General features: G+C 34.3%; 1 protein-coding gene across 9 annotated transcripts in view; it reads right to left on the bottom strand.

The window, feature by feature from the left end:
• MARCHF1 (membrane associated ring-CH-type finger 1) overlaps window positions 1–22,464 on the bottom strand; it is a 755,838-nt gene that overhangs the window by 424,954 nt on the left and 308,420 nt on the right. The window lies entirely within an intron of this gene.

Genomic DNA, 22,464 nt, shown 5'->3' with positions numbered 1-22,464 from the left:
GCACTGCTTTGTCACTGGAGCACCCCCCTCCCCTAAGAGCATTGTGGGAGACAATTCAATTTCTATGGTACCTAATAACTGTCATGGAAACCAAGGAAACCTAGGTCTCACAGGCCCTTATTAGCAACTGCTTCCTTTAATGGCACAGACTCCCACATTTGCAGCGGCTGCCACTTCTGCTTTTGTTTCTCCTCTGATTCCCCAGGAGTCCACTAAGCACCCAGAGACACTGGATCCTGCTGACTAGGTAAACAGCAGAAGGCTGAAAAGCTTAGTGTCCTATTTGGAGCCAAATCTCTTCCTTGAAAAGCGCGGCTAGCTGGCTGTGTCCTTCATGCATCCTCAATAATCTGCTTAGGTCAAAGAATCTGCCTTGAAGTCAAGAGCATCGAATGAGGTGTTAAAAAATAAGAGGAGAGAGAGACAGACAGAGAGAGAGAGAGAGACGGGGAGCAAGTGCAAATCCCTTTCTTTGGCTGATTGTAAAGGAGAGCTGATGGTTCCCTGTACCTTCCTTAGTGAGACATCAGCAACAGGAGTCAGAAGACATCATCATTCTGAGGCACAGAGCGCCACGCTACCCATTTCATGTTTATTGCAACTCCTATGCTCCTTGAAATGTACTTGTTAGAATCAGTAGTAGCCTCTCCTTGTTTTTCCAGGCAGGAAATAGACTCTGCTAAGGACTTTATTGTCCTCTTAATAGTTACACAATTTGGAGAAAATAAATGGTTAACCCAAATTTCTGCCCCTCAAATAAAAAAAAAAAAAAAAAACCAGTGGAGTGAATTCTCAAAATACATTAACTTTTAAAAAATTACTTCTCTCCTGTGATCTTTTCTTCTTTGTTAGGGTATTTGGTATTCTGTCTTTAAAAGAACAGTTTTCTTTTCTCATTTTAGATGCATGCCCTTTATATTTTCGGGATATTGTGAATAGATCAGATCTCTCTCTATCTCTTGTGTTTCTCCATGTCAAAAGAAGGAAAATTCTGGAAATCTGCTGTTTTTACACATCCTCAGGCACTGCTTATATGTTCTAATTAGTCCCTAATCACCGAGGAGATCTTCAAAGTAGTTTCTAGCTGCAATTCATCTCTCCCTAGCTTTGTATACTACTACAATAAGGCCGTTTTTATATGACGTTCCAATTTGTTTAAACTCAGGATAGAGGTAAAAAGTGAAAATAGTTGGTACTCTCATTGGCACCTAAGACAAAAATAACCAATGTAACGGTCGCTAAAAAGTCTTGAATTTAAATATTTGCTGAAATAAATACTTCAATGTACTTTCAAGTTCGGTCTAACTGTGTGCTCTTTTTAACGTAAATTCACCCCCCTCTGGCAGTGGCTCTCGCCCACCACCAGGCTCACCCCGGGAGATTTCATAACATGGAGATCCCTCAGCATCACTTTATCAGAGATTCAGGCTCAGTAAGGCTGCAGCAAACCTGATGGGGACACTTCTTTAAAATATCACAGACGATTCCAGTACAAACCAATTTCAAGAATCACTGCAGTATATCAATAAAAGAACCTTAGACAAAAAACAAATTAAAGTTTGCCTAGTGACAAATCTCTTGCTTTAAAATAGCAAAAAACAGTGTTAGGTAGCCCTAAACCTGGTGTTTGCTCATCGCCATTCTTAGCTTACGAAGTGTATTTATGAAATATAGGAGCTTTAAGGAAGGGACTAAAAACCAGACTTCCAAAAATGTCACGTCCAAAGTTAAGTGGATAATGCTTAAGAATTTCTGTAGCTTAAGAATCACATCTGTGACCTGTACATGTGAGGTGGGCGTTTCCTTACTTTAAAAGTAATCGTTAATCCCTCTATCTAGAAGGATTGTCTTAATTAAGGTTGGAAATAGAAGTCTGTAAATTCAATAGCGTGTGATGAATACTAAAACGTAAAGTATGAATCTGTTTAGAAAAGTGTCAGTGTTTACCTCCACGAAAATTTCTATGATAAACTAAGGCAGCTTTCCAGATAATTTAAACTTAAGTACTTTTGCTTAAAATATTCATCGAAGTTATAGGAAAGCAGATTTTTAGCTTGAATTAACTAAATAGCTGTCTTAATCCTGTACCTCATTATGTGTGTGAGGTTATCCTTTGTTTACTCTGAGATTTTGCAAAAATCAGATTTAAATTTCAAGTTAATTTGATTTGCGTGGTTGAGTTATTTCAATTAGCCTTCTTGTATTTTAAAATTTAGGATATAAATTGAATTTCAGGAAAAGGATATTTACTTCCTAGAGTGTTTTACACACTAAACAAGTGAAGGTTTATTATGTCTTTTCAAGTAAATCCTTCAGAAACAACAAGGAAAACTAATAACGAGGATGTTTCATAAACATTTAACTAGGATTGTATTAGGTATTGCTACAAATTAAGCTTTTAAAATTTTCAAATTGCATCAGGGAAAAAAAAACAAGCTTTAACTCTTTGTGTTCTAATACACTGCTGGCTTGGAACAATGGAACATACGTCAGCTAATGTCGATGACTCGCATTTATGTAACACCTTTCCTTAAACAGTTCCCAAAGTGCTCTGCCGACTAGGAGCAGAAGTCTCTCGGGGATGACTTCTTATGTAACAATCCAAAACTAGGAAAACTGTTGTGGAATGCATTTCTCCTATGGGAGCACAGTCTATCTTGTGCAGAAATTAAACCCTATGGAATAAACAGGAAGGAATGCATCCAGGACCTGAGTACCAACCAGGCACTGGCCATGCTACCGGAGAAAAACTGTGGATTCTGGAATCATTCAGCTAATTTGTATCTACATAGACATTCGCAATACACGATGGAGACTTCCAAACTTGATTTTTGTGGAAACTATTGACTATAATTATTATTGAAATCATTCTGGAATATTCCCTCTCCACCTGGATACTATTCCATACACATGCTTGAATTACATGTGTTTTGCTTCCACCTTCTGATTCCAACCCTCTGGCTCTGGGAACAATACCTCAGTTACCGTCTCTGGCTACTAAATTTGGCATTTGCAGTTGGTAATTCTAATGCTAGGACCTCAGCTTTCCCAAAGAGATTCTGACTTGTTATTTCTCCTTGCTCTCAATGGCCTAGGTTATCCCTAGTTTGAAAGGAAAACAAAACAAAAGAAGACCTACCTCAGTCTTTGACAGGTTCAAGAAAAAAATGGGCCTCTAAGGAGTTTATTTATTTTGATTGGTAATTAATCAAGAAAAGAAACACAGTATCAGGCAAAGACAAGAAACCAAGTAAACATATGTTAATGCATTAATTGAACAGACTTATAATTCAATTCAACAAACACTTATTATGCATCTTCTGTTTTCTGAATTATGCTAAGAATTAGCGGGGCAGGAGGTAATAGTATACAAAATTATGTAGGGCAGTCTCGGGAGTCAAAGAGTTTGCTATGTCATTAGAGAGATAATACTTACACAGGTAAGTCAGTTCAAAAGATATATGGCACATAATATCTGAAACGTAATATAGAATATTAAATGTAAATGTCAAAGAAGGTTTGAACACCAAGAAATCACCATAGGTCTAAATAGTTCATCCTAAGGAGGAATTGGGGCCCAGGTTGGGGCTTAGCAGAGATAAGGTGATTAAGTCACTTCAAGGCATGGAGATGAGTCTGAGATTGGCATGTGCAAGTTCAGGACATTACTTTAAATAATGTGGGAAATTACTTTAAGGTTATCAATTGCTTTCAGCCCTGTATGGCCACTAGAATGTGACAGTGATTGAAACGTGGGAGAGGAGGGGGAAGAAACCAGTTCAAGGGCTTCAAAGAAAGGGAAAGTCTATGCAAAGCAATATCAAAGTTATAAATACATTGATAGAGGGCATAGAAGTAATAAAGATAAGAACTTTAAGAGAATTCTGAAAATGGAAACAAGGCATTCTGAGCTGGGGAAAGGATATTTTACAACATCCTTTGTAAGGAGGAAACCTAGATCAAATGGGTTTGCAATGTGCCATTGCACAAGGCACTTGATGGCCACTGTCAGAGGTTATTGGGAAAAACAAGACTTTATGATGTATTGTAAAAGAGAAGGAGAAAGGAACTTGAATTGAAAAGCTATTTTTACTGGGGAAATGCTGAAGCATGTACTTATGCAGAGCTAGGGAAAAACTCAAACAAGCAAAACGAGATCAATGGGAATAACGTGAGGAAAAAATCAATTTAAAAAATAATTAAAATTTCTGGTTCTGAGTTTACAAAAACTCTGCAATGTAATTAAGCATTTCTAAAAGGCTATGTTTTCCTGGGTTCTGTCTGATTGTTGGAATCCAATTGTGATTATATTTGGCACGTGCAAGCATCTTTTATAATTAGAAGAACATCCTTTTAATGTAGAAATTCTGCCCCTGAAGATCTTTCAGAAGCAATTGGATGACCAATTTTTAATACTGAAGAAGGATGAGGGATAAGATAAACTCTCAAGATCTTTTATTTTGTTCTCTGGAAAGTACTGGTCCTAGTTTTAGACACATCTACTCTCTGAGGTTGAAACAGATCACAATGGAGCAAAGGAAATCATTCCAGTCTTTTGGAGAATCAATAGCAATCTTCACAGTCACATAAAATGTGTGATAATTATAGCAGGCACTGGAGTAGTCGCTTGTACTAGTTTCTATTTTTATATTATACTCATGACAAAAGAATATCATCAGATAGAGAATCTCCTTATTAACTTCATAGGACTGATCTTTGCTCCTTTCCAATTTGCTGAAGAAAAGAAAAAAAAAATCATTTTATTCTATTCTCTAAAAAAAGACATGTTAGAAGTAATCAAAAATCTAAGGAAAGTAAGCTTTAATTAGCTTTGTGGACATAATATAGAATTAAATAAAATCAAGTTTTTATGGTCTGTTTTACTTTCTTGGCGACAAATGGACTTAAAATTTTGTTTAAAAAACAAGATTTACTTTGGCAAATTAAGTTAAACAGCCTTGCTCTCTAAGTATAAAAATCTGCAAGTTAATCTTTGTTAATGTTCTCTATAACTTTCGAAATATTAGTATATCTGGCTGAACAAGGAGCTAATAGGAAAAAACAAATCGCTTGGGGCAAATATCTATTTTTTCACGTATCTTCAGAAAATGTAAAGCAGTCATCCCAAAAGGATGGACTGGCATTTATGAGGGAAGGGGAGTCATGGTAAAAGGGGTTCAAGTCACTTGTTGCTTCAGAACCTTTCCACCTTTATCTCTGAGGAAGGCAGGTAAGGGGGGTATTTTCACCCAGGGCAATGATGCCCTCTCCCCTTCCATATTCTGGAGCTTCACCATCAGCAACTCCAGCGGTCTCATAAAGCCCAGCCTTCTCAGAGCTTAGCAGTATAGTTCCCCTCAGCCTTTCAATGACTTAATCCATCAGAAAATTAAAGAGTAAATTTAATTAAGCACTTCTTATGCAGTTTTAAGATATTAAGCTTAGGAGATTTGGCCCTGACATTCCTAGTCAAGCACACACACACACAGATGCCCACACACATGCACATGAGCACATACACAAAACACAAAACAAATAACATTATGTTGGATGCCTGACTAAAATTTGAGTCCAGAAGTACAGATATATGTATCTGCTCAAATATTATTTATTTGTATTTCCTATAAATAAATTCTTCTTACTAGTCTTTATTCAGTTTAAGTGGAAAATAGAATCATAGAATTTTATATTTGGAAGGAAAATGAGAAAGCACTCTACTGTTTTACGGATGACCAGATAAAGTCCCAGTAGACTAAATGTTTTGACATAATTGAAGACTAGTTGATGGCAGAGTCAGTGCAGAATCATCTTCTGATTCACAGGGACTCCTGCCCTTCACCATGATCGGACCCAACGTGATGAGTATAAAGTTTAGACATGTTTTAAGTAAAAAGAAGTTATGTAATGAATACATTTATTTATGCACATTATGCATTGATTATTTCACTGTTAGCTGCTCTGAGAGAAATACATTTTATCGCATAATTGTGAATTACTCGCATCTCCTCTTTGGAAGTTGATTTTTACTAATAGTTTTTCTCAAATTTCTGCAAGATTCAATTTTTTATTATTCAAGAGGTAATTATTACATTTGAAGACTACCGAGTTTTTTCCCATATTTTTCACTGTCATGGCCCACTGATTGTGAAAAATATCAAGTTTCATTAACCTAGCATTACTGGTAATTATTTTCAGAATACATAATAGTTATGACAAATGATTTTTTTGACAAAATAATCAGTACTTTGGAAAGTTCTATAAGAGATAACAGGTCAAAATTCAGAACATAAATCTGGTAAATTTTCATAATGACAGAATTATTACCATAAGATCACATTCTGTATTTTCTGCCACTGAACAGCCTGTATTTCTAACGTTCTAAAAATAATCGGCAGACTTAGGAAATTTGGTTAATTTTCCACGTAGCCATGTATGGGCATAGTCAAAATGCCATCTTAATATCACTGAAGGAATAAAGACGTGGTTTACTATAAGAAAATTGGCTTTCACAAGTTGTTTATAGATACACACTTAGATTTTTAGCCAAACCCCACACAACATTCTCCCTAGGGAGAATATCTTCAATTCATAGTGGTCCTATCGGATACACATTTATCTATTTTATTTCACCCAGAGTTTTTCTCAGTCAAACATAAAATTTATTAGTGTTTTTTCACTTGGAAAATATAACTTGGAAATGAGCATCCTTTGATAAAACTAGTCCATAATTTATTTTTCAACTTTTAAAAATGGAAATTATATTTACTCACTTTACTAAATAGTTTTATATGCTAAACAAAGATTTTACAAGTTGGAAATTATGCTACTTTCAACAACAGGTGACCACTAATTTTCCACTTTTAGTAGTTTAAGGATTTGTTTTTCTACACAAAATAATATAATCTAAGAAATAACTGGGTATAACTACACCTAAACAACGTATTTTATGAGACCATTCAGTACACAAAAATCTTTCTTGACTTTTTTGAGAACAAAATTGCTTATTCCTATTTTTTCAAACCAGCATGTATATTCCTTGCAGGCTTTTAGAAATGAGACATGGAATCTCATCAGAATTTATAACACTTCTTTCAATGAGCTATACTACTCCCTGTTTTGGGTTGAATTATGTCTCCCCAAAATTATATGTTGAAGTCCTAGCCCTCAATACGTCAGAATACGTTTGTATTTGGAGAAAGGGTCTTTATAGGAGTAATCAATTTAAAGTGAGGTCATTAAAGTGCAGTACATAACCCAGGACAACCGGTGTCCTCAAAAAAGGGGAAAAATTTGGAGACAACGACAGAGATACACATAGGGAAAATGTCAAGTGAAATTTGGAGTTATGCTACCACAAGCCAGGGAACTACCAACAGCCAGGGCCTGGCACAGATGCCTCCTTAGTGACTTTAGAAGAAACAGGGCCCTGCTGACACTGTGATCTCAGACTTTCAGCATCCAGAGCGGTGATACAATAAATTTCTGTTGTTTAAGCCATTGCATTTTTGGTACTATGTTACAACAGCCCTAGGAAACTAATTTACTCCTATAGACAGATGCTTTGAATCATTTTCACTATTAACCATCCCCTAACAGAGTATGAGCAACACACTTTCAGTGAGCTGCTAAAAAATAACTGGCTATAATCCCAACTAGACAACGTATTTTAAGAGAACATTGAGCATATGAAACTATCACTTGATCCTTTTGAGAACAAAATTACTTACTCCTATTTTTTAAACCAGCATGTATCATCCTTGCAGACTTTTAGAAACAAGTAAATTAAATAAGAAACAAGCTACTCGTTAATTTTGAGTAGCTAATACAATGGTCCCAGAGAAAAAAGTGTGCTAAATTCAAGAAATATTCTCTTTGTATATATTGTTATTTTTAAATTAATATTATTTTCTAATTCATTTTCTGACATAGGTGAAAATATTATATTAACATTTTAATTTACCATTATAAAAAGCAATATCACTAATGGAAAATAAGGAATAACTGAAACCTTAACTGCTTAATTTGTTGCTTATATTTAAAACTTTTTTGGATGAATTAAAGAAATTCTGGTTAAACATTACCTAATCCATATTCAGACAGCTAAGATAAGTATGATCTCTTTCTAGAAAAGAGGAAAGTAACATTCAGAAGGATAAATCTACATTTCTACATTTCAAATGCTAAGAGAATTAGTAAAAGCACTCAGCTATTCCTGTTTTTAACTCTATACAATAGACTCTATTCCTCATCTAATCTAGTGAAATGTTTCTTCAGATAAGAAACGCTTTCCAGTGAGGGGCAAATAACAGGTGTACAAAAATTAGCCAGCAATTTCCTGAACCTGAGCATTATGAAAGCCATGCTGCTCAGATAGCCAGGGAAATGGAGATGATATTCCAGTGGAGGTCTAGGCTTCCACAAGCAGGCAGGTGTGCTCCACAGGAAAACGACCCACGTGAGAGGCAAAACATATGAAAGCCTACGAGGCGTGAGACTGAAAATGTGAGCACGGATAAAGGACCAGTGAAGGTAGAGGGTCCCGGGGATGGAGTCTTAGCAGCAGTATCTACTGGGTATCTTAGAGTAGTATCCATTGGGTTCTAAGCTGGCATATCTTTTTAGGAAATGAGAATAACCATCGACAAGAGCCAAGACATTAGTCAAATGATAAATGGGCATCAAGTCCAAGGAAACAGCTAAGGATAGAAAGAGAAGTCAAAGGATGGTGTAGTGAGAGCAAAGAGCAGAGAAAAGCAGTTAAAAAATTAGCCTGAGAATGAAGAATACCCATCAGTGTCTTCATTTTGTGTGTTACTCTGTTTGGTTATGGGGCCTTGGAGGAGCTAGAAAAAAGGATGGGAGCGGGTGGTGAATGGCTAAACTTAAGTGGCAAGTCAGGGGTATTTTGAAATAATAGAACATGCATTCCCTGTCTAGAGCACAGTCTAACAGTTAGAGGTCCATCTGAGTCAGTACAAAAAAGAAAATCATCACAATTAGAGCTCTCTGAAAATAAAAACAAGCTACTCTTTTAATCGAAAGTTTAGGAAGAAACTTTAATGTTAAAGTAGGGAATATACTACTTTATTGGGACAATTAAAGAAGAAATTAAAAAATCTTTCTAAGGCTGAATTCAATAACTTCTTAAGTACCTTTTAATTTGGGGATTCTGTGACATTAGATTTTGTGTTTATCCTTTGTACATAAGACTGGTCCTTGTATAAAGATAGTAATGCTATGGGGCAATATACTTTAATAAAGTAGGAATACACAGAGAGTCCGCCACTGTTGATAACTTACCATAAAGAATAGCAGAAAAAATAGAAGAGAAAATTACAGAGGATGAGAGGTGTTAGATCTTATCAAGAAGACTTAATCATCAGCTTGTGGCAACAAATATGAAGAATTTTTCTGTATAGTTATTGACTACATTGCCTGTCAATTACACATTCTTTAACATAACTTTAGTGACTGGCTTAGACACACACACACACACACACACACACGGATTCTACACGAAAATGTCTAAAAGGAGGCATAAATAATAGAACAGACTCCTAATATAGTTAACTTTGAAGTACCAAAGATTTTTTAAAGTTCTTAGTATAAGAAAATTTCATAGAGAAAAGACACTCAATAAAAAGATTAAAGGGCATAAAATGAAGTATGAAATACCATAAAATATTTGAAAATGGGCTATTGAATATTTAAGAGTATCACTATAACTACTTTCTAAGAAGAATAAATCAAAAGATTTATCAGATATATCTGACTTATATTATACGTCATTTTTATAGGATGTTCTCTATATTCATGATTAGGTCTCTAAAATCTAATGAATTAGAGCACTATAATAATCATTAAATATTTTCTTTATTTTTAACAGTACTAATAATAATCAAGATTTTTCAATTTCCTAAGGTAGTAAGATTCTGTTTTCATTTTATTCTATATAAATAGCATCAATTATTAACACAGGAGTACTATGGTACTGCTTAAATTAAATAAAGGAGATAATGCATGTAAACTTCTTGGCAGGCGGCTAGTCATGGAGTAAACACTACGTAAGAGTTAACCAACTATACTTGAGGTTTAAAATTACAATGTATACATTATATACAATTTATGATAATATAAAACATAATAAATGTTTCAGTTATAAAACTATACTTATATTTAAAGAATAGTGAATATTAAATATAGTTTAAAAAAATAATTGGGTATGTTCCTTCAAACTCTCCCTAAGAAAGTATTCAAGCACACAGCAAAACCTAGTATCTTCCATGTAAAGAGATTATAATATATATTTCAACAAGAGGAAATATTATAATATATAGAGGAAAGATTATAATATATATTTCCTCTCGTTGATTAAATATAAATACACATGTTATACTGAATAGCACTTTTTAAAAACTAAGCCTTATAAGAAAATAGCAAATACTTGTACCCAAACTTTAGTTTACACAGTGTAACCTTTTGTGATCAGAGGGTTGTAGTAGTTCACTATCATTATTATAAATTTAAGTTATTATATTGTAGAAAATAATAATGATGACAATAGTAATTACTATTTGTTGAGTCATCTACTAACTGCCACACAATGTTTCAGGTACTCTACATATATATTATCTAATTTGGCTCTCACCATAATCTTTCTAGGCAGAATTACTATCTTCAGTCAACAAAGAACAGGTCTGAGGATCTGAGAGATATATGACTTGCCCAAGTTCCCACATAGAGTCAATGACTGACTTAAGATTAAATTTAACACTGCCTGACACCAAACACCTTTAAAACAACATGTTAACGGACGGTACTGATTGATAGAATGCAGAACAAATGCAATATTGATTGTGTGACATGCTGATAAGATTCATCGTGGTACCCTGATTATGCTGTCCTTGCAGTCCATGCCACAAAGTCAAACAGTCCATGAATGTTCTCAAGGCTTAGCAACAGTGACACCAGCTCAATGTGCTTTATAATAATGTCTTTGCTTTCATAGTAGTGGGTTAAATGAGTATATCTATCACAGCTTCTTAGACTGTTTGATCATTTCCCCAAGAATGTAGAGTCATTAGAGTACTAACAGGTCAAAAATATAGAAAATTGACTTTAAAATGGTTGAGAAAATAATTGAAACATAGAGGTTCTAAATTATTTTTATGCCAGATTATGAATCATTGAACTGAAGAGATAAGGGTTAAGCAAGACATTATTTCCTGAATATTTTCACAGATGGCAGTCACCATAGATGCCAAATAATCATAAGAAGCACCTAAATTTTAGAAAACAAACTTAATTTACTACCGTAAGAGGACTGTAGGCATTGGCTGGAAAATTAAATAAAATACTCAACGAACATAAATGTATAAAGAAAGAGAAAAGGACAGAGAGACACACATATATGCACAGAAACTGAACAACTTTATCTAAAATACTTAAAAAGAATAAATTGGATCATTGGGGCTGGATTATTTGCTGATACAGCTACTGAGTTAGATAGAATTTAGTAATTATTTTTAGTCCCTGTGGAGGTTACATTAAGGAAGAAAGAACATTTGAGTAGAATATTAAGAGGAACTTATTCCCAGACCATATGACAATGGTCATATATATATGGTTGGTTTGAAAATAAAATGCAATCTGAACTATATGATTCTATTATGAAGATTTTACAGAATTTTAAAATTGACATCTTTTCCTTCATAGAAGAACTATATTGGAAAAATGTTTACTTTTATATAAGAGAATAGCATCAATATAACAAAGCAATAAAAACATAGATCTCAGTTTAGAATTTTAAAATTAACTGGTGATTTTTCATCTGTTGTAATCGTTAATCCCTCTATCTAGAAGGATTGTCTTAATTAAGGTTGGAAATAGAATTCTGTAAATTTAATAGCATGTGATGAATACTAAAAGGTAAATTATGAATCTGTTTAGAAAAGTGTCAGTGTTTACCTCCATGAAAAGTTCTATGATAAGCTAAGGCAGCTTTCCAGATAATTTAAACTGAAGAAGACAAATCTACAATTATAGTTTATTTCCACGCTCTTCTTTCTGTAATTAACAGTAGAGGTAGAAATAAGAATATTCTAAAAAACACTGTCAACCAATTCTGCCCAAGAACTTCAGAATAGAAATTCTTTTCAAGTACATATAGAACATTCATGAAGATACGTCACACCCTGGGCAATAAAAAATACTCAATAAATTTAAAGGAGGTGAAATAATCAAATACATGTTTTCTGATCACAATGGAATACAATTAGAAATCAATAACAAGGAAATCTAGATCATCCTCTAATAATTGGAAATCAATTAATATATTTTAATAGAACCCATGAGCCAGAGAAGAAATCTCAAGGGCAATTTAAAAATATTGGGAAATGAATGAAAATGAAAACACAGCAAATCAAAATTTGTGAGATGCACTTATATCAGTGCTTAAGGGGAAATTATCTATAGCTTTAAAGATTTATATTAGGGGAGAAAAAACACTTAAAAATAATGATCTAATTTTCCACTTTAAGAAGTGATAAGAGTACATTAAATGAAATGTAAATTTTTAACAAAAGGAAATAATAAAAAAATAGAGAATGTTGGTAACTTAGAAAAAAACAGAGAAAATCAATGAAACTAAAATCTGAATATTTGAAAAGATAAATAAAATTGATACATCTCTAACTAGACTGATCAACAGAAAAATAAAAAGGCTCTAATTTACCAATAACAAGGATGAAAGAAGAGACATCATTACATATTCAACAGACATTAAAAGAATAATAAAATAATACTATGGACAATTTTATGTCATTAAAATTGACAAATTAGATAAAATATTTAAATTTTTTGAAAGACACAAATTAATAAAACTGACTCAAGAAGAAACAGAAAATCTTAATAACCCTATTTCTGTTAAAGAAATGGAATTCATAATTTAAAACTTTCTAACAAAGAAAACTCTGGGTCCAGATGACATCACTGAGGAATTCTACAAATATTTAAGTTAGAAATAAATACCAGTCTGACACACATTCTTTCAGGAAATATAAAAGGAGGGCACATTTCTCCAATCAACTTTTTTTTTTGATGAAGATTAGCCCTGAGCTAACATCTGCTGCCAATTCTCTTCTTTTTGCTGAGGAAGACTGGCCCTGAACTAACATCTGTGCCATCTTCCTCTACTTTATATGTGGGACACCTGCCACAGCATGGCTTGACAAGCAGTGTGTAGGTCCACACTCGAGATCTGAACTGGTGAACCCTGGACCACCAAAGTGGGACATGCGAACTTAACTGCTGCACCACTGGGCTGGTCCCTCTGACTAATTTTTTACATCAAAACTATTCCTATACCAAAGACATTCCAAAGGAAAAAAATTACACACCAATATCCCTTATGAACATAAATGCCAAAATCTTTAACATAATTTTAACACGATGAAGCCAGCAATATTTATAAAAAGTATAATACCTCACAACCAAATGAGGCTTATCCCAGGTAAATATGTTAGTTTAACAATAAAAACTTAATGTATTGCTCCATAGTAAAGACTAAGAGAAAAAAACATGGTTGACTCAATAAACAGAGAAAAAGCATTTGATAAAACTCAACACCTGTTAACAATAAAATGGTAGCAAACTAGGAAGAAGGAAGACACTCCCTCAACTTGATAAAGGATATTTATAAACAATTTCTAGCTAACATCACACTTAATGAAAGACAAGCAAACACTCAAGCTGAATGCTTTCCTCCCTATGATCAGGAACAAGACAAGGATGATCATTCTTATAATTTCTAGTCAATATTGTCTTTATTTTCAGAAAACATGACCAGGTAACTAGACAAGCTTTAGGAATCTCACAAAAAACAATTAGAACTAAGTGAATTAAGACAAATTACAGAATTGAAAGTCCATATTAAAAAAACCAATTGCATTTATATCTACTGACCACAATTACAAAATGTAACTTTCAAAGACATCATTTACAATAGCATCCAAAAATAAGAATATTTAGGGATAAATTAAAGTGTACATAAGATCTGTACATTGAAAACTACAAAACATTACTGAGAGAAAATAGAGAAGACTTAAATAAATGGAGAAATAGATTATGTTTTTTTAAGTATCAAAATTGTTATGTCAATTCTCCCAAAATTTATTTATAGATCCAATGCAATTACAATCAAAACCCCAGTAGGCTTTGTATAAAAATTGATAAGCTAATTATAAAGTTTATACGGAAATGTGAAGGACCCAGACTAGCAAGGCAAATTTGAATAAGAACAAAGTTGAGGCACTTGGATTACCAGATTTCAAGACTTAATGTAAAGCTAAGTAATCAAAACTGTGTGGTATTAGTAAATGGATAGACAAACGGGCCAATGGAAACAAATAGGGAGTTTTCAACTATACTCATACATCTCTAGTTGACTGATTTTTCTACACTATGTCAGGTTGATTCAACAAAAAGAATTACATATTTCTTAACAAATGGTGCTGTAATATCTGTCTGTACATTTGGAAACAAATGAATATTGATCCTTACCTCACACCATAGACAAAATTTCACTCAAATTAGAACAAAGAGCAAAGTGTAAGGGCTAAAACAATGAAATCTCTAAAAGGAAACAGGAGAAAATCTTTGCAACCTTGGGTTAAGCAAATATTTTTAGCTAGAAGAAAGCCATGAATATACAAGAAAAACATTTGATAAATTTCATTCAAATAAAAAACACTGTGCTTGAAAGACACTATTAAAGAAATGAAAAAGTGACCCATGGAGTGGGATAAAATATTATATATTACATATATAAAATACATATGCAGATATATATAACATACAACATATATTATATCAAAATATATAATAGAATATTATATATATTGTTTCTCTCACTCCATGGCTTACCTTTTCATTTCACATATACATGATTCCACATATATTTTTTATATATATTTTATAATTTATAAATATTTATACCTATGTCTACATATCTATATTTATACCCAAACCTCTATTTAGACAGTTATATATTGAAAATATGAAAAAGAGCTCTTATTACTCAGTAATAAGAATTGGCACTCAATGTTACTCAATATAAATTTGGCAAATCATTGTAATGGATATTTTATCAAAGAAGATATATAATTGATAAGTACGTGAAAAAATATTCGACATAATTACTATTTTTGAAATGCAAATTAAATCACAATTAGAAACCACTACATATGCACTAATAAAAACATACTCAAAGAAAATTATTATTAAACTTAGATTTATTGTTATTTACATACAGTTGTATAATTGCTGTGGACTTCCTGGTAAAATGAACCTTCATTTTATAGCTGTTTTTGCTTACCATAATAATGCATACCAAACGCAAATACTTTGTTTACCAAAATAATAATGGATTCATCACAGAATGACATGGTGGTTTTCAAGTCATAACACTTTTCATATAATAGAACAGGGTGCTCTTAGATGGCATCTAGGTTATACTGCAAAATCCATTTACTAAGTTAGTTCCTCAAAGTTTTACTTTAAGACCTGTAGTCACAAGAGAAGTTAACATACTGATCTTTCAGAAATTACCTGAGATTCTTTTAAAGTGTTTGTGCTCATTATTTCCTGTCGGCCTCTCCTATTCTCTGTCCTTCTCTGCTCTGCTCTGTATCCTAAGATATAGTACAGACTGCTTCAACGAGACTACTTTATTCTCTGACTTTGGCTGCGTTCGGTAAATGCAAAGCACCAACGAGGAAATGGAGGGTGGGAGGAGAGTGAGATCAAGGTATTTACTCTCCCAATCCCTTCCCTATTTCATTACACTATTAACAGCAGCTGCTTTCCTCTTTGACTATAGCACCTGCTGAGTGGTTCCTCAACTTCTCTAGGTCTCTCCAGATGCCCTGTGTTTTCTCTGCTGTTCCTTCCAGGATTCCCACTGTAATCACCCACTGGGTGCGTCACCATCTTCTTTTGGTTCACTTAGCTCCATCTTCTTTAAATTCCTTTTAGTAAAACTATTTTGAATATGCCACCTGTTTTCTGCCACAACCCTAACTGATGGAATAATTGGTATTATGAGCGGGATTCTGCAATTAGTTTGCTCTCCTATATAAGACCAGACTGATAACCTGACAGAACAACATCACAGTTTTCTATTTTGCACTAGAATGACATGAAATCAACTACTGACTGAGCACAAATCATTGAGTGATCAACTGTCTTTGGCACTCAGCGGCTGTAGAGCCTGGGCGTTGATTGCTCAGCAAGAGCCCACCAGCCCATTGCAACCATGTGTCCTTCTGGCCCCCTTTTGGGAAGGACGCCCAGCTGCTCGGATTTGTAGTGCTCCAGGGCCTGGCCAACCTGGATCTTACCTTATCTCACTCAAAAAACTCCATGTCTTAAAGGAACACAAAGCCCCTCCATGTGAGCTACTATTCCTGAGAACGCTGGTCATACCAGGGACAGCCCCTCTTGGCAAGCATATAGCCTTTGTGTCCCCCACCTATATAAGCGACCCCCTCCCCACCTGCAGTGGCAATCGCACATTTCCATCCAGCCAGCTGCCACTGGAAATCCCTGTAAGTAACTCCCAATAAACCCATATGTCTTATTCACCATCTCTGGGTCTTTTTTTCAGTCTCTCCGCAACCTATCCCGCACTGCTCACATAACTGGGCATGCAGCCAGACAGTGGATAGGGCAAAAAAAAAGTGGTGACTGCTAAGATTATGAAGTGGAATTATTGCTTATGACTATTCTGGAGAATTTATGCAGAGATAAATATACGTTTAAAACACTGAACTCCTAATTCATGTCACAGGTGGAGATTCAGAAAATCTTAAGAGAAGCCTTAAAATAATCCCTTACTTGTAGTAGCATAGGACAGACAAGGCTGAGAACCAAACCCAAGATCTAACTCTAGGGGCTACAGAGTTGCAATGCCAGTGAAATGTACAACTTGCCAAATCATTTGTCCTAAGGAAATAAAATTTGTTGGGAAGGAGTAGAAGCATAACATTAGGGGTTTAGACACTGGGCAAAACCAGACAAAGCTGAAACTTTGAATCCAGAAATCCTCCTGAAATGTTCTTGCCAATGGAAGCAGCTCCCCTCCTTTAGCTCAGGGAACCAATGTTCCTTGCAAAGAAATGTTTCAATGACTTCACTTTGGGCACTTGCCTCAAATTAGCATGTTGATTATTCTCAGAATCCATCTTCACCACTCCTCATTGCCTCCAGTCCCAAAATGAGACATATCTGAGTATTAGCCAGAGGAAAAAGCGCATGGACCCTTTCCAAAAGGAGAAACAGTATACCCTGAAGGTGTTGCAGGACATTTGATAATTTCACTTGGCAAGAGGCAAGGAGGAGTGCTGGGAAATATTCTAAGGATTTTATTCAAAGGAAGAGGAATTGTAACACCGGACTAAGCCAGAATTATTAATATGGGAGTATTCACCAAGGATTCTAGATAAAATGTGAGATAAAGCATCTATGCGCGGTGGGGATAAATCTAAATCAAGTCACACTGGGGTTTCACAGCCCCTTAACCTAGTTCTTGACCTAAATCAGTTTACAGATCTGCAACATATTGATTTAGAGAGACGGCTGGTTATTTTGAAAAACTGTAATATAGCAACAAGTGTATATTATAAATCTTCCCCAAGCTTTCTCTGGGGTAGTTTTGCCATTTATCAAGGTGAAAAAACTTTGGGATAAAGCAAAATACCTAGACCTTCTGTACAATCTAAGATGCAGGTAAGATTATGACTGAATTGACCTTACTCTGCAAAGATATGGCGGCTATGGGACTTTATATTTCTTCTGCATTGGGAATGCATTTTTAGGAAATTAATCAAAGGACAAAGATAGAAGTTGACTGGTAAAGAGAATGGAATCTGAGGGGTGTTCTCCCCATTCCACTTGCTATTCTTCTCCACTCTCTTGTGCGCCCTGAGAGGCTGACCTCTATAGACTCTATCACCCGTGCTCCCCCACCCTCTGGATTCCACCTGGGAAGCAGAAGTAGGATAACTGAGAGAAGGTGGTTAGAGGTAGATTATTTATTTCTAGGGCTATCTCTTGCCTCACTGAAGCTTTGCCAGTGGTACTTTCCTCACCCAAGGAAGCTTCTCTTGGGTGGCCCCTCTTCCAGGGTTTTAGCTCCTACTGGGTTGTGGTAACATCATTTGATTCTCTGGCCCTGTCAACTCTGGGTAAAATGACATCATGCTGTTACTAGTCTCTGGGATTCACCTTCTCTTTTTTATTTCCTTAACCCCTGTACCTACTTTGGTATATGGGTCTTTCCTTGAGTCTTAACAGTTAAAATTTTTTGAATAGCAAAATATTTTAATTGTGATAAAGTCTAATTTATTTTTCTTTTCTGGATATGCTTTTTATATCATACCCAAGAACTCTTTGCCTAACAAATGGACAAAAAGATTTTCTCCTATGGTTTCTTATAGAATTTTTATAGTTTTACAATGTAAATTTAGGAATATGATTTTTAGTTAATCTTACATAAGGTGTGAGGTATATATCAAGGTTAATTTCATTGCCTATGGACATCCAATTGTCCAGCACCATTTGTTGAGAACTAACCTTTAGACCAGTCTTTTTTGTAGTATAAAAGCCTTACAATAATTCCCAATTATTCCTTCCCATCCTTTGTGCTATTCTGTCATACATTTTATTTTTACATATACTGTCAAAAACAGCATATTACCACTATTTTTTTCTTTAGTTAAATCCTGTTGAACGTACAATGTGTTACCTGCCAGGAACTTGAGTAATACTGTGTGCAGTCTTCCTTTTCTCTAAGACCGCACTGTCCAAGACATTAGCCACTAGCCACATGTGGCTAATTCAATGAAACTAAAAATCTCTTTCTCAGTTATACTAGCCACATTTCAAGTGCTCAGTAGACACATGTGGCTAGCAATCACCTGGTTGTACCCTGAAGAATAGAAAATTTCCATTGTCTCAGGAAGTGCTGTTGGGCAGCACTGTTGTAGAAAAAAGTCTGTGGTCACATATTGTTGGGTGTATTAAACCTTATTAAGTTTTACCTTCTTTGTATTGATTGGAAATAACTTTATTATGTGATTACTAAGTGATAAATTTAGGGCTGCTTGAATACGATACTTAAGGTAATTTTTTAGTTTACTCTAGGATTTGTAGGTAGAAGCCATTAAAGTCCTTTGAGAAATGCATCAGGGGTTTTATAGTTTCAAATGCTGTTTTTAAATCCATAGATATTTCTTATCTGGCTTTATTTCTCAAGGCTGAGAGATTTTTTTAAAATTATATTTCTTTTATCATTGAATTCATTTGAGAAAAAAGTTTTTGAAAAAGTGTCTTTTTATCCTTTCTGGCTCCCACCTTTCATAGGGGTGTTACAGGTGACAAACTGACAACAGTCAGTAGCAAAAATACCTGGAAAAGGGAAAACCAATAAGAGGACAGCTGTATTTTCTGAAAAGCAATATATAATAATACATATCCGTTACTGTTTCCTCTATTTATAAATAATAATTCTCAATACTTTTAATCATCTTTTACAAAAGGCCCATTTTAAGTTTAAAATTTGAAAAGAATATTATTTTAATATAATAACAAATGGAAATATGTCATAGAACAAAGACAGAAAACTCCCTCCCCCAAAAAGTGGCTTTTTGGAGAAAAATGAGAATCTACCTTGTTGTTTAAAAATTTAGAGGACAAAGGGGGAAGAGGTGTACCCACAACATGACTAACAATAATGTACAACTGAAATCTCACAAGGTTGTAATCTATCATAACATTAATTAAAAAAAAAAATTTAGAGGAGGAGCTAACGCATCTTTTCTATTGTTTTATAAGCTGCAAAAGCATTTTTAATATTCTTCCTAAAAAAACATTTATTCTTATCATAAACTCTGTCAGTGAAGGTGAAAAACTGCTGTACAATAACCTTGCATGATAATCTGCCATCTATTTTTGTATCCTTCTTCAAGATCAAACTACCTGTTTAGAGAAACATTTTCTGTGACAGATTTACCTTAACACAAAAGAGTCAGCCTAATCATAAAGGACATATGAGAGTGATCATCTTTTAATTACAATTAAAGAACTTTGTGGGATGTTTACTGAGTGTCCAGAGTGGAATTAGGCGCTGTGGGGTATGCAAGAAACCATGAGGAAATAGCATAGTGGAGGAGTGAAGAGCTATAAAACAGGCTCTACTTATTGATTAAGATAATACAGTATCGCACATAAATCTGTGTGGCATTGATAATAACTGCAACATAATTTTCAGCATGAATGAGTCAGTATATCTTTGAAAGGGAATCTTTTGCTGAGAGAGATTAGAGTGGTGGATTGAAAATGTTCAGAAGAGGATGTAAGTGGATGGAAGAGAAGGAGATTGTAAGAGAAGAAAATTTTGAGCAGATGAGAATGCTATGCTATTCTTTGCTTTACAAGAAACAATGGGGGAAAGAAAAACAATTCCCACCACAAAAATCTGTATGAGAATTTCATGGAAAGGTGAAGGGGTATAAACAATCGAGTTCAGAGTGGAGGATACAAAATTCTCATGTTTTGTAGTAAAGAGCCAAAAGTTAATGTGTGATGTTTATGAACAAGAAATAGAAGATTCCATATATATATTTATAGTTACAAAGTTTTCAAGAGAATAACGAATCACAATAATCTCACTTAAAATATTAGAGTTGAGGTGACTAAAAACCACGAGAGGGGCTAAATACGTGAACTAAATTTCATCTACGATTCTGGGAGCCAAAGAATACTGATGAGAATTAAAAATTTAAGTAATGAAGATTAATGAATGCAGTCACTAACAAAAGTAAAGCAAGAATGGTTTCCAGTGATTGCTCTGGAGCAAGAGACTGAAGTGGAATATTGTTGTTTTAGATTATGTGCACGGATTATGTTAATCAAAATCCCATCGTATGTGTACTCCCTGAAAAATGAGTATACGACAGCTAAAAGAAGTTCAAATTCAGAGATATTTTATTGAAAGTATTTTTCTCAACATCATATTTACTTTAAAAAAACAACTGAAATATGCACAAGAGGCACAGTGATTCCATATGGCAAATATCTTGAGAAGTCAAAAATATGCCTTTTACTCTCACCTTACTTTTGCACTTTTCCTTATGTTCCATTGTTCATTTTTGCATTCAATTTTAACACATTAAAACGTGACTCTATCTATCAGCTTTGTCAAGAAAATGCCTTCCGAAAATATTCAAAATACCAAGTACAATAGAAAATCATTTTGAAGCCACAAGATCCAGGATGATTAAACAATAATGTAATAAGTCTGCACTGCCCAAATAATTATTTTTTTTGGTTTGCAGGATACTATTAATGTCATAAAAATGGTTGCCAATACAAAAAAAGAATAATAGTAAACTTTTATTGAGTCCTTTGTTGCAAATTTTTTCTTGTGATGAGAACTTTTAAGATGTACTCTCGGCAACTTTCAAGTATGTAATACAGAATTACTAATTATAGTCACCATGCTGTACATTACATCCCCATGACTTACTTTATAGCTGGAAGTTTGTACCTTTTGATCCTCTTCACCCATTTTTGCCTACCCCTACACCCTGCCTCTGGAAACCACCAATCTGTTCTCTGTATCTATGAGCTTGTTTTTTCTTTTTTGTTTGCTTGTTTAAGATTCCATATAAAAGTGATATCATATGGTATCCTTCTCAGCCTGACTTACTTCACTTAGAATAATACCTTCAAGATCCATCCACGTTGTCACAATGGCAAGATTTCATTCTTTTTTTATAGCTGAATAATATTCCATTGTATATATAGATACAATATATATATATATATATACAATGTACTATACACACACACACATGTACACACCACATTTTCTTTATCCATTCATCCATCGATGGACACTTAGGTTGCTTCCATGTCTTGGCTATTGTAAATAATGCTGCAATGAACATGGGGGTGCCAATATCTTTTCGGAATTAGTGTTTTTGTTTTCTTTGGATAAATACCCAGAAGTGGAATTGCTGGATCATATGGCAGTTCTATTTTTAATTTTTTGAGGAACTTCCATACTGTTTTCCATAGTGGCTGCGCAGTGCACAAGGGTTCCTTTTTCCCCACATCTTCACCAACACTTGTCATCTCTTGTTTTTTTGATAGTAGCCATTCTAACAGGGGTGAGGTTACACCTCATTGTAGCTTTGATTTGCATTTCCCTGCTGGTTAGTGACATTGAGCATCTTTGTTGAGTTCTTAGTATGTACCAAGCACCATGCTAAGATCTCGACTCAAAATATTTCATTTAACCTTCACAGAAATTCTATAAAATAGGCAATAATATTACCTCCATTTTACAAAGGAGTAAACAAAATTTTAGAGCAATTACCTAATTTGCCTATGATTTTATAGCTA

The sequence above is a fragment of the Equus przewalskii genome, chromosome 2, assembly GCF_037783145.1.
Source record: "Equus przewalskii isolate Varuska chromosome 2, EquPr2, whole genome shotgun sequence".
Classification (NCBI taxonomy): domain Eukaryota; kingdom Metazoa; phylum Chordata; class Mammalia; order Perissodactyla; family Equidae; genus Equus; species Equus przewalskii.
Note: the sequence above shows the minus strand (reverse complement) of the source record. Positions and strands in the feature narration are given on the sequence as shown.